Below are 14396 nucleotides of genomic sequence, written 5' to 3'. Positions count from 1 at the left end.
ACATCCAAAGTGCCAAGAGAGTAATGTAGAGCTTGCTCTCCCTGTCTTTGAGTACAGTTTTCAGTGTCCCGGTTACCTCTTTGCTAACATTCTCTTCAGAGCTGCAGTGAAACCAGGAACCACGTGGAGAAGGCACCCACACTGAAAATGACTGGAAGGAACATTGGGGCTTCTTCTCAGTGTCTCTGACATAGGGTTTCACTGTCCCGGGAAAGTCTCTGCTAACACCCTGCAGAGCGCAGTGCCCAATATACAGAAACGTCTTGCGGTATCTCCTACAGGGAAAGTGCCAAGAGGGAATTCTCGATCTTGTTCTCAGTGTCTCTGAGAATTGCTCTGATTATCCGTGTGACCTCTTTGCTAAGACTCTCCAGAGAGCCGTCCTCAAAACCAACACACATCTTGACATATCTCCCTCATTGATCGCAGTGTCTCCAGAAACGGCATTCAAGGAGCCAGGAACTTTTCTGCCCACACTGTCCATTGAGTTGTCCTCAAAACCAATATACATCCTGCTATATCTCCCACATGGAAAATGCCAGGAGGGAAAAGTGGGGCTTATGTTTAGACTTTCTCGGAACTGCTTCAAATCAACTAGATATCTTTGTGCTGTAAATCTCCCAACAGCCAAACGCAAAAGCAGCAAACATCTCGCTGTATGTCCCACATCCAAAGTGCCAAGAGAGTAATGTAGAGCTTGCTCTCCCTGTCTTTGAGTACAGTTTTCAGTGTCCCGGTTACCTCTTTGCTAACATTCTCTTCAGAGCTGCAGTGAAACCAGGAACCACGTGGAGAAGGCACCCACACTGAAAATGCCTGGAAGGAACATTGGGGCTTCTTCTCAGTGTCTCTGACATAGGGTTTCACTGTCCCGGGAAAGTCTCTGCTAACACCCTGCAGAGCGCAGTGCCCAATATACAGAAACGTCTTGCGGTATCTCCTACGGGGAAAGTGTCAAGAGGGAATTCTCGATCTTGTTCTCAGTGTCTCTGAGAATTGCTCTGATTATCCGTGTGACCTCTTTGCTAAGACTCTCCAGAGAGACGTCCTCAAAACCAACACACATCTTGACATATCTCCCGCATTGATCGCAGTGTCTCCAGAAACGGCATTCAAGGAGCCAGGAACTTTTCTGCCCACACTGTCCATTGAGTTGTCCTCAAAACCAATATACATCCTGCTATATCTCCCACATGGAAAATGCCAGGAGGCAAAAGTGGGGCTTATGTTTAGACTTTCTCGGAACTGCTTCAAATCAACTAGATATCTTTGTGCTGTAAATCTCCCAACAGCCAAACGCAAAAGCAGCAAACATCTCGCTGTATGTCCCACATCCAAAGTGCCAAGAGAGTAATGTAGAGCTTGCTCTCCCTGTCTTTGAGTACAGTTTTCAGTGTCCCGGTTACCTCTTTGCTAACATTCTCTTCAGAGCTGCAGTGAAACCAGGAACCACGTGGAGAAGGCACCCACACTGAAAATGACTGGAAGGAACATTGGGGCTTCTTCTCAGTGTCTCTGACATAGGGTTTCACTGTCCCGGGAAAGTCTCTGCTAACACCCTGCAGAGCGCAGTGCCCAATATACAGAAACGTCTTGCGGTATCTCCTACAGGGAAAGTGTCAAGAGGGAATTCTCGATCTTGTTCTCAGTGTCTCTGAGAATTGCTCTGATTATCCGTGTGACCTCTTTGCTAAGACTCTCCAGAGAGCCTTCCTCAAAACCAACACACATCTTGACATATCTCCCACATTGATCGCAGTGTCTCCAGAAACGGCATTCAAGGAGCCAGGAACTTTTCTGCCCACACTGTCCATTGAGTTGTCCTCAAAACCAATATACATCCTGCTATATCTCCCACATGGAAAATGCCAGGAGGCAAAAGTGGGGCTTATGTTTAGACTTTCTCGGAACTGCTTCAAATCAACTAGATATCTTTGTGCTGTAAATCTCCCAACAGCCAAACGCAAAAGCAGCAAACATCTCGCTGTATGTCCCACATCCAAAGTGCCAAGAGAGTAATGTAGAGCTTGCTCTCCCTGTCTTTGAGTACAGTTTTCAGTGTCCCGGTTACCTCTTTGCTAACATTCTCTTCAGAGCTGCAGTGAAACCAGGAACCACGTGGAGAAGGCACCCACACTGAAAATGACTGGAAGGAACATTGGGGCTTCTTCTCAGTGTCTCTGACATAGGGTTTCACTGTCCCGGGAAAGTCTCTGCTAACACCCTGCAGAGCGCAGTGCCCAATATACAGAAACGTCTTGCGGTATCTCCTACAGGGAAAGTGCCAAGAGGGAATTCTCGATCTTGTTCTCAGTGTCTCTGAGAATTGCTCTGATTATCCGTGTGACCTCTTTGCTAAGACTCTCCAGAGAGCCGTCCTCAAAACCAACACACATCTTGACATATCTCCCTCATTGATCGCAGTGTCTCCAGAAACGGCATTCAAGGAGCCAGGAACTTTTCTGCCCACACTGTCCATTGAGTTGTCCTCAAAACCAATATACATCCTGCTATATCTCCCACATGGAAAATGCCAGGAGGCAAAAGTGGGGCTTATGTTTAGACTTTCTCGGAACTGCTTCAAATCAACTAGATATCTTTGTGCTGTAAATCTCCCAACAGCCAAACGCAAAAGCAGCAAACATCTCGCTGTATGTCCCACATCCAAAGTGCCAAGAGAGTAATGTAGAGCTTGCTCTCCCTGTCTTTGAGTACAGTTTTCAGTGTCCCGGTTACCTCTTTGCTAACATTCTCTTCAGAGCTGCAGTGAAACCAGGAACCACGTGGAGAAGGCACCCACACTGAAAATGCCTGGAAGGAACATTGGGGCTTCTTCTCAGTGTCTCTGACATAGGGTTTCACTGTCCCGGGAAAGTCTCTGCTAACACCCTGCAGAGCGCAGTGCCCAATATACAGAAACGTCTTGCGGTATCTCCTACGGGGAAAGTGCCAAGAGGGAATTCTCGATCTTGTTCTCAGTGTCTCTGAGAATTGCTCTGATTATCCGTGTGACCTCTTTGCTAAGACTCTCCAGAGAGACGTCCTCAAAACCAACACACATCTTGACATATCTCCCGCATTGATCGCAGTGTCTCCAGAAACGGCATTCAAGGAGCCAGGAACTTTTCTGCCCACACTGTCCATTGAGTTGTCCTCAAAACCAATATACATCCTGCTATATCTCCCACATGGAAAATGCCAGGAGGCAAAAGTGGGGCTTATGTTTAGACTTTCTCGGAACTGCTTCAAATCAACTAGATATCTTTGTGCTGTAAATCTCCCAACAGACAAACGCAAAAGCAGCAAACATCTCGCTGTATGTCCCACATCCAAAGTGCCAAGAGAGTAATGTAGAGCTTGCTCTCCCTGTCTTTGAGTACAGTTTTCAGTGTCCCGGTTACCTCTTTGCTAACATTCTCTTCAGAGCTGCAGTGAAACCAGGAACCACGTGGAGAAGGCACCCACACTGAAAATGACTGGAAGGAACATTGGGGCTTCTTCTCAGTGTCTCTGACATAGGGTTTCACTGTCCCGGGAAAGTCTCTGCTAACACCCTGCAGAGCGCAGTGCCCAATATACAGAAACGTCTTGCGGTATCTCCTACAGGGAAAGTGTCAAGAGGGAATTCTCGATCTTGTTCTCAGTGTCTCTGAGAATTGCTCTGATTATCCGTGTGACCTCTTTGCTAAGACTCTCCAGAGAGCCTTCCTCAAAACCAACACACATCTTGACATATCTCCCACATTGATCGCAGTGTCTCCAGAAACGGCATTCAAGGAGCCAGGAACTTTTCTGCCCACACTGTCCATTGAGTTGTCCTCAAAACCAATATACATCCTGCTATATCTCCCACATGGAAAATGCCAGGAGGCAAAAGTGGGGCTTATGTTTAGACTTTCTCGGAACTGCTTCAAATCAACTAGATATCTTTGTGCTGTAAATCTCCCAACAGCCAAACGCAAAAGCAGCAAACATCTCGCTGTATGTCCCACATCCAAAGTGCCAAGAGAGTAATGTAGAGCTTGCTCTCCCTGTCTTTGAGTACAGTTTTCAGTGTCCCGGTTACCTCTTTGCTAACATTCTCTTCAGAGCTGCAGTGAAACCAGGAACCACGTGGAGAAGGCACCCACACTGAAAATGACTGGAAGGAACATTGGGGCTTCTTCTCAGTGTCTCTGACATAGGGTTTCACTGTCCCGGGAAAGTCTCTGCTAACACCCTGCAGAGCGCAGTGCCCAATATACAGAAACGTCTTGCGGTATCTCCTACAGGGAAAGTGCCAAGAGGGAATTCTCGATCTTGTTCTCAGTGTCTCTGAGAATTGCTCTGATTATCCGTGTGACCTCTTTGCTAAGACTCTCCAGAGAGCCGTCCTCAAAACCAACACACATCTTGACATATCTCCCTCATTGATCGCAGTGTCTCCAGAAACGGCATTCAAGGAGCCAGGAACTTTTCTGCCCACACTGTCCATTGAGTTGTCCTCAAAACCAATATACATCCTGCTATATCTCCCACATGGAAAATGCCAGGAGGGAAAAGTGGGGCTTATGTTTAGACTTTCTCGGAACTGCTTCAAATCAACTAGATATCTTTGTGCTGTAAATCTCCCAACAGCCAAACGCAAAAGCAGCAAACATCTCGCTGTATGTCCCACATCCAAAGTGCCAAGAGAGTAATGTAGAGCTTGCTCTCCCTGTCTTTGAGTACAGTTTTCAGTGTCCCGGTTACCTCTTTGCTAACATTCTCTTCAGAGCTGCAGTGAAACCAGGAACCACGTGGAGAAGGCACCCACACTGAAAATGCCTGGAAGGAACATTGGGGCTTCTTCTCAGTGTCTCTGACATAGGGTTTCACTGTCCCGGGAAAGTCTCTGCTAACACCCTGCAGAGCGCAGTGCCCAATATACAGAAACGTCTTGCGGTATCTCCTACGGGGAAAGTGCCAAGAGGGAATTCTCGATCTTGTTCTCAGTGTCTCTGAGAATTGCTCTGATTATCCGTGTGACCTCTTTGCTAAGACTCTCCAGAGAGACGTCCTCAAAACCAACACACATCTTGACATATCTCCCGCATTGATCGCAGTGTCTCCAGAAACGGCATTCAAGGAGCCAGGAACTTTTCTGCCCACACTGTCCATTGAGTTGTCCTCAAAACCAATATACATCCTGCTATATCTCCCACATGGAAAATGCCAGGAGGCAAAAGTGGGGCTTATGTTTAGACTTTCTCGGAACTGCTTCAAATCAACTAGATATCTTTGTGCTGTAAATCTCCCAACAGACAAACGCAAAAGCAGCAAACATCTCGCTGTATGTCCCACATCCAAAGTGCCAAGAGAGTAATGTAGAGCTTGCTCTCCCTGTCTTTGAGTACAGTTTTCAGTGTCCCGGTTACCTCTTTGCTAACATTCTCTTCAGAGCTGCAGTGAAACCAGGAACCACGTGGAGAAGGCACCCACACTGAAAATGACTGGAAGGAACATTGGGGCTTCTTCTCAGTGTCTCTGACATAGGGTTTCACTGTCCCGGGAAAGTCTCTGCTAACACCCTGCAGAGCGCAGTGCCCAATATACAGAAACGTCTTGCGGTATCTCCTACAGGGAAAGTGCCAGGAGGAATTGTGGAGCTTGGTCTCAGTGTCTCTGAGAATTGCTCTGATTATCCGTGTGACCTCTTTGCTAAGACTCTCCAGAGAGACGTCCTCAAAACCAACACACATCTTGACATATCTCCCACATTGATCGCAGTGTCTCCAGAAACGGCATTCAAGGAGCCAGGAACTTTTCTGCCCACACTGTCCATTGAGTTGTCCTCAAAACCAATATACATCCTGCTATATCTCCCACATGGAAAATGCCAGGAGGGAAAAGCGGGGATTATGTTTAGACTTTCTCGGAACTGCTTCAAATCAACTAGATATCTTTGTGCTGTAAATCTCCCAACAGCCAAACGCAAAAGCAGCAAACATCTCGCTGTATGTCCCACATCCAAAGTGCCAAGAGAGTAATGTAGAGCTTGCTCTCCCTGTCTTTGAGTACAGTTTTCAGTGTCCCGGTTACCTCTTTGCTAACATTCTCTTCAGAGCTGCAGTGAAACCAGGAACCACGTGGAGAAGGCACCCACACTGAAAATGACTGGAAGGAACATTGGGGCTTCTTCTCAGTGTCTCTGACATAGGGTTTCACTGTCCCGGGAAAGTCTCTGCTAACACCCTGCAGAGCGCAGTGCCCAATATACAGAAACATCTTGCGGTATCTCCTACAGGGAAAGTGCCAAGAGGGAATTCTCGATCTTGTTCTCAGTGTCTCTGAGAATTGCTCTGATTATCCGTGTGACCTCTTTGCTAAGACTCTCCAGAGAGCCTTCCTCAAAACCAACACACATCTTGACATATCTCCCACATTGATCGCAGTGTCTCCAGAAACGGCATTCAAGGAGCCAGGAACTTTTCTGCCCACACTGTCCATTGAGTTGTCCTCAAAACCAATATACATCCTGCTATATCTCCCACATGGAAAATGCCAGGAGGGAAAAGTGGGGCTTATGTTTAGACTTTCTCGGAACTGCTTCAAATCAACTAGATATCTTTGTGCTGTAAATCTCCCAACAGCCAAACGCAAAAGCAGCAAACATCTCGCTGTATGTCCCACATCCAAAGTGCCAAGAGAGTAATGTAGAGCTTGCTCTCCCTGTCTTTGAGTACAGTTTTCAGTGTCCCGGTTACCTCTTTGCTAACATTCTCTTCAGAGCTGCAGTGAAACCAGGAACCACGTGGAGAAGGCACCCACACTGAAAATGACTGGAAGGAACATTGGGGCTTCTTCTCAGTGTCTCTGACATAGGGTTTCACTGTCCCGGGAAAGTCTCTGCTAACACCCTGCAGAGCGCAGTGCACAATATACAGAAACGTCTTGCGGTATCTCCTACAGGGAAAGTGCCAGGAGGAATTGTGGAGCTTGGTCTCAGTGTCTCTGAGAATTGCTCTGATTATCCGTGTGACCTCTTTGCTAAGACTCTCCAGAGAGCCTTCCTCAAAACCAACACACATCTTGACATATCTCCCACATTGATCGCAGTGTCTCCAGAAACGGCATTCAAGGAGCCAGGAACTTTTCTGCCCACACTGTCCATTGAGTTGTCCTCAAAACCAATATACATCCTGCTATATCTCCCACATGGAAAATGCCAGGAGGGAAAAGTGGGGCTTATGTTTAGACTTTCTCGGAACTGCTTCAAATCAACTAGATATCTTTGTGCTGTAAATCTCCCAACAGCCAAACGCAAAAGCAGCAAACATCTCGCTGTATGTCCCACATCCAAAGTGCCAAGAGAGTAATGTAGAGCTTGCTCTCCCTGTCTTTGAGTACAGTTTTCAGTGTCCCGGTTACCTCTTTGCTAACATTCTCTTCAGAGCTGCAGTGAAACCAGGAACCACGTGGAGAAGGCACCCACACTGAAAATGCCTGGAAGGAACATTGGGGCTTCTTCTCAGTGTCTCTGACATAGGGTTTCACTGTCCCGGGAAAGTCTCTGCTAACACCCTGCAGAGCGCAGTGCCCAATATACAGAAACGTCTTGCGGTATCTCCTACAGGGAAAGTGCCAGGAGGAATTGTGGAGCTTGGTCTCAGTGTCTCTGAGAATTGCTCTGATTATCCGTGTGACCTCTTTGCTAAGACTCTCCAGAGAGTCTTCCTCAAAACCAACACACATCTTGACATATCTCCCTCAATGATCGCAGTGTCTCCAGAAACGGCATTCAAGGAGCCAGGAACTTTTCTGCCCACACTGTCCATTGAGTTGTCCTCAAAACCAATATACATCCTGCTATATCTCCCACATGGAAAATGCCAGGAGGCAAAAGTGGGGATTATGTTTAGACTTTCTCGGAACTGCTTCAAATCAACTAGATATCTTTGTGCTGTAAATCTCCCAACAGCCAAACGCAAAAGCAGCAAACATCTCGCTGTATGTCCCACATCCAAAGTGCCAAGAGAGTAATGTAGAGCTTGCTCTCCCTGTCTTTGAGTACAGTTTTCAGTGTCCCGGTTACCTCTTTGCTAACATTCTCTTCAGAGCTGCAGTGAAACCAGGAACCACGTGGAGAAGGCACCCACACTGAAAATGACTGGAAGGAACATTGGGGCTTCTTCTCAGTGTCTCTGATGTCGGGTTTCACTGTCCCGGGAAAGTCTCTGCTAACACCCTGCAGAGCGCAGTGCCCAATATACAGAAACGTCTTGCGGTATCTCCTACAGGGAAAGTGCCAAGAGGGAATTCTCGATCTTGTTCTCAGTGTCTCTGAGAATTGCTCTGATTATCCGTGTGACCTCTTTGCTAAGACTCTCCAGAGAGCCTTCCTCAAAACCAACACACATCTTGACATATCTCCCACATTGATCGCAGTGTCTCCAGAAACGGCATTCAAGGAGCCAGGAACTTTTCTGCCCACACTGTCCATTGAGTTGTCCTCAAAACCAATATACATCCTGCTATATCTCCCACATGGAAAATGCCAGGAGGCAAAAGTGGGGCTTATGTTTAGACTTTCTCGGAACTGCTTCAAATCAACTAGATATCTTTGTGCTGTAAATCTCCCAACAGACAAACGCAAAAGCAGCAAACATCTCGCTGTATGTCCCACATCCAAAGTGCCAAGAGAGTAATGTAGAGCTTGCTCTCCCTGTCTTTGAGTACAGTTTTCAGTGTCCCGGTTACCTCTTTGCTAACATTCTCTTCAGAGCTGCAGTGAAACCAGGAACCACGTGGAGAAGGCACCCACACTGAAAATGACTGGAAGGAACATTGGGGCTTCTTCTCAGTGTCTCTGATGTCGGGTTTCACTGTCCCGGGAAAGTCTCTGCTAACACCCTGCAGAGCGCAGTGCCCAATATACAGAAACATCTTGCGGTATCTCCTACAGGGAAAGTGCCAAGAGGGAATTCTCGATCTTGTTCTCAGTGTCTCTGAGAATTGCTCTGATTATCCGTGTGACCTCTTTGCTAAGACTCTCCAGAGAGCCTTCCTCAAAACCAACACACATCTTGACATATCTCCCTCATTGATCGCAGTGTCTCCAGAAACGGCATTCAAGGAGCCAGGAACTTTTCTGCCCACACTGTCCATTGAGTTGTCCTCAAAACCAATATACATCCTGCTATATCTCCCACATGGAAAATGCCAGGAGGGAAAAGTGGGGCTTATGTTTAGACTTTCTCGGAACTGCTTCAAATCAACTAGATATCTTTGTGCTGTAAATCTCCCAACAGCCAAACGCAAAAGCAGCAAACATCTCGCTGTATGTCCCACATCCAAAGTGCCAAGAGAGTAATGTAGAGCTTGCTCTCCCTGTCTTTGAGTACAGTTTTCAGTGTCCCGGTTACCTCTTTGCTAACATTCTCTTCAGAGCTGCAGTGAAACCAGGAACCACGTGGAGAAGGCACCCACACTGAAAATGCCTGGAAGGAACATTGGGGCTTCTTCTCAGTGTCTCTGACATAGGGTTTCACTGTCCCGGGAAAGTCTCTGCTAACACCCTGCAGAGCGCAGTGCCCAATATACAGAAACATCTTGCGGTATCTCCTACAGGGAAAGTGCCAAGAGGGAATTCTCGATCTTGTTCTCAGTGTCTCTGAGAATTGCTCTGATTATCCGTGTGACCTCTTTGCTAAGACTCTCCAGAGAGCCGTCCTCAAAACCAACACACATCTTGACATATCTCCCGCATTGATCGCAGTGTCTCCAGAAACGGCATTCAAGGAGCCAGGAACTTTTCTGCCCACACTGTCCATTGAGTTGTCCTCAAAACCAATATACATCCTGCTATATCTCCCACATGGAAAATGCCAGGAGGCAAAAGTGGGGATTATGTTTAGACTTTCTCGGAACTGCTTCAAATCAACTAGATATCTTTGTGCTGTAAATCTCCCAACAGCCAAACGCAAAAGCAGCAAACATCTCGCTGTATGTCCCACATCCAAAGTGCCAAGAGAGTAATGTAGAGCTTGCTCTCCCTGTCTTTGAGTACAGTTTTCAGTGTCCCGGTTACCTCTTTGCTAACATTCTCTTCAGAGCTGCAGTGAAACCAGGAACCACGTGGAGAAGGCACCCACACTGAAAATGACTGGAAGGAACATTGGGGCTTCTTCTCAGTGTCTCTGATGTCGGGTTTCACTGTCCCGGGAAAGTCTCTGCTAACACCCTGCAGAGCGCAGTGCCCAATATACAGAAACGTCTTGCGGTATCTCCTACAGGGAAAGTGCAAGGAGGAATTGTGGAGCTTGGTCTCAGTGTCTCTGAGAATTGCTCTGATTATCTGTGTGACCTCTTTGCTAAGACTCTCCAGAGAGCCTTCCTCAAAACCAACACACATCTTGACATATCTCCCACATTGATCGCAGTGTCTCCAGAAACGGCATTCAAGGAGCCAGGAACTTTTCTGCCCACACTGTCCATTGAGTTGTCCTCAAAACCAATATACATCCTGCTATATCTCCCACATGGAAAATGCCAGGAGGCAAAAGTGGGGCTTATGTTTAGACTTTCTCGGAACTGCTTCAAATCAACTAGATATCTTTGTGCTGTAAATCTCCCAACAGCCAAACGCAAAAGCAGCAAACATCTCGCTGTATGTCCCACATCCAAAGTGCCAAGAGAGTAATGTAGAGCTTGCTCTCCCTGTCTTTGAGTACAGTTTTCAGTGTCCCGGTTACCTCTTTGCTAACATTCTCTTCAGAGCTGCAGTGAAACCAGGAACCACGTGGAGAAGGCACCCACACTGAAAATGCCTGGAAGGAACATTGGGGCTTCTTCTCAGTGTCTCTGATGTCGGGTTTCACTGTCCCGGGAAAGTCTCTGCTAACACCCTGCAGAGCGCAGTGCCCAATATACAGAAACGTCTTGCGGTATCTCCTACAGGGAAAGTGCCAAGAGGGAATTCTCGATCTTGTTCTCAGTGTCTCTGAGTATTGCTCTGATTATCCGTGTGACCTCTTTGCTAAGACTCTCCAGAGAGCCTTCCTCAAAACCAACACACATCTTGACATATCTCCCACATTGATCGCAGTGTCTCCAGAAACGGCATTCAAGGAGCCAGGAACTTTTCTGCCCACACTGTCCATTGAGTTGTCCTCAAAACCAATATACATCCTGCTATATCTCCCACATGGAAAATGCCAGGAGGCAAAAGTGGGGCTTATGTTTAGACTTTCTCGGAACTTCTTCAAGTCAACTAGATATCTTTGTGCTGTAAATCTCCCAACAGACAAACGCAAAAGCAGCAAACATCTCGCTGTATGTCCCACATCCAAAGTGCCAAGAGAGTAATGTAGAGCTTGCTCTCCCTGTCTTTGAGTACTGTTTTCAGTGTCCCGGTTACCTCTTTGCTAACATTCTCTTCAGAGCTGCAGTGAAACCAGGAACCACGTGGAGAAGGCACCCACACTGAAAATGACTGGAAGGAACATTGGGGCTTCTTCTCAGTGTCTCTGATGTCGGGTTTCACTGTCCCGGGAAAGTCTCTGCTAACACCCTGCAGAGCGCAGTGCCCAATATACAGAAACGTCTTGCGGTATCTCCTACGGGGAAAGTGCCAGGAGGAATTGTGGAGCTTGGTCTCAGTGTCTCTGAGAATTGCTCTGATTATCCGTGTGACCTCTTTGCTAAGACTCTCCAGAGAGCCTTCCTCAAAACCAACACACATCTTGACATATCTCCCGCATTGATCGCAGTGTCTCCAGAAACGGCATTCAAGGAGCCAGGAACTTTTCTGCCCACACTGTCCATTGAGTTGTCCTCAAAACCAATATACATCCTGCTATATCTCCCACATGGAAAATGCCAGGAGGGAAAAGTGGGGCTTATGTTTAGACTTTCTCGTAACTGCTTCAAATCAACTAGATATCTTTGTGCTGTAAATCTCCCAACAGCCAAACGCAAAAGCAGCAAACATCTCGCTGTATGTCCCACATCCAAAGTGCCAAGAGAGTAATGTAGAGCTTGCTCTCCCTGTCTTTGAGTACAGTTTTCAGTGTCCCGGTTACCTCTTTGCTAACATTCTCTTCAGAGCTGCAGTGAAACCAGGAACCACGTGGAGAAGGCACCCACACTGAAAATGACTGGAAGGAACATTGGGGCTTCTTCTCAGTGTCTCTGATGTCGGGTTTCACTGTCCCGGGAAAGTCTCTGCTAACACCCTGCAGAGCGCAGTGCCCAATATACAGAAACGTCTTGCGGTATCTCCTACAGGGAAAGTGCAAGGAGGAATTGTGGAGCTTGGTCTCAGTGTCTCTGAGAATTGCTCTGATTATCTGTGTGACCTCTTTGCTAAGACTCTCCAGAGAGCCTTCCTCAAAACCAACACACATCTTGACATATCTCCCACATTGATCGCAGTGTCTCCAGAAACGGCATTCAAGGAGCCAGGAACTTTTCTGCCCACACTGTCCATTGAGTTGTCCTCAAAACCAATATACATCCTGCTATATCTCCCACATGGAAAATGCCAGGAGGGAAAAGTGGGGCTTATGTTTAGACTTTCTCGGAACTGCTTCAAATCAACTAGATATCTTTGTGCTGTAAATCTCACAACAGCCAAACGCAAAAGCAGCAAACATCTCGCTGTATGTCCCACATCCAAAGTGCCAAGAGAGTAATGTAGAGCTTGCTCTCCCTGTCTTTGAGTACAGTTTTCAGTGTCCCGGTTACCTCTTTGCTAACATTCTCTTCAGAGCTGCAGTGAAACCAGGAACCACGTGGAGAAGGCACCCACACTGAAAATGCCTGGAAGGAACATTGGGGCTTCTTCTCAGTGTCTCTGACATAGGGTTTCACTGTCCCGGGAAAGTCTCTGCTAACACCCTGCAGAGCGCAGTGCCCAATATACAGAAACGTCTTGCGGTATCTCCTACAGGGAAAGTGCCAAGAGGGAATTCTCGATCTTGTTCTCAGTGTCTCTGAGAATTGCTCTGATTATCCGTGTGACCTCTTTGCTAAGACTCTCCAGAGAGCCTTCCTCAAAACCAACACACATCTTGACATATCTCCCACATTGATCGCAGTGTCTCCAGAAACGGCATTCAAGGAGCCAGGAACTTTTCTGCCCACACTGTCCATTGAGTTGTCCTCAAAACCAATATACATCCTGCTATATCTCCCACATGGAAAATGCCAGGAGGCAAAAGTGGGGCTTATGTTTAGACTTTCTCGGAACTTCTTCAAGTCAACTAGATATCTTTGTGCTGTAAATCTCCCAACAGACAAACGCAAAAGCAGCAAACATCTCGCTGTATGTCCCACATCCAAAGTGCCAAGAGAGTAATGTAGAGCTTGCTCTCCCTGTCTTTGAGTACTGTTTTCAGTGTCCCGGTTACCTCTTTGCTAACATTCTCTTCAGAGCTGCAGTGAAACCAGGAACCACGTGGAGAAGGCACCCACACTGAAAATGACTGGAAGGAACATTGGGGCTTCTTCTCAGTGTCTCTGATGTCGGGTTTCACTGTCCCGGGAAAGTCTCTGCTAACACCCTGCAGAGCGCAGTGCCCAATATACAGAAACGTCTTGCGGTATCTCCTACAGGGAAAGTGCCAGGAGGAATTCTCGATCTTGTTCTCAGTGTCTCTGAGAATTGCTCTGATTATCCGTGTGACCTCTTTGCTAAGACTCTCCAGAGAGCCTTCCTCAAAACCAACACACATCTTGACATATCTCCCGCATTGATCGCAGTGTCTCCAGAAACGGCATTCAAGGAGCCAGGAACTTTTCTGCCCACACTGTCCATTGAGTTGTCCTCAAAACCAATATACATCCTGCTATATCTCCCACATGGAAAATGCCAGGAGGGAAAAGCGGGGATTATGTTTAGACTTTCTCGGAACTGCTTCAAATCAACTAGATATCTTTGTGCTGTAAATCTCCCAACAGCCAAACGCAAAAGCAGCAAACATCTCGCTGTATGTCCCACATCCAAAGTGCCAAGAGAGTAATGTAGAGCTTGCTCTCCCTGTCTTTGAGTACAGTTTTCAGTGTCCCGGTTACCTCTTTGCTAACATTCTCTTCAGAGCTGCAGTGAAACCAGGAACCACGTGGAGAAGGCACCCACACTGAAAATGACTGGAAGGAACATTGGGGCTTCTTCTTAGTGTCTCTGACATAGGGTTTCACTGTCCCGGGAAAGTCTCTGCTAACACCCTGCAGAGCGCAGTGCCCAATATACAGAAACGTCTTGCGGTATCTCCTACAGGGAAAGTGCCAAGAGGGAATTCTCGATCTTGTTCTCAGTGTCTCTGAGAATTGCTCTGATTATCCGTGTGACCTCTTTGCTAAGACTCTCCAGAGAGACGTCCTCAAAACCAACACACATCTTGACATATCTCCCACATTGATCGCAGTGTCTCCAG

This window comes from Larus michahellis, chromosome 10, assembly GCF_964199755.1.
Source record: "Larus michahellis chromosome 10, bLarMic1.1, whole genome shotgun sequence".
In the NCBI taxonomy this organism is placed as follows: Eukaryota; Metazoa; Chordata; class Aves; order Charadriiformes; family Laridae; genus Larus; species Larus michahellis.
The sequence above is the reverse complement of the archived record's forward strand: the minus strand, read 5'-3'. Positions refer to the sequence as shown.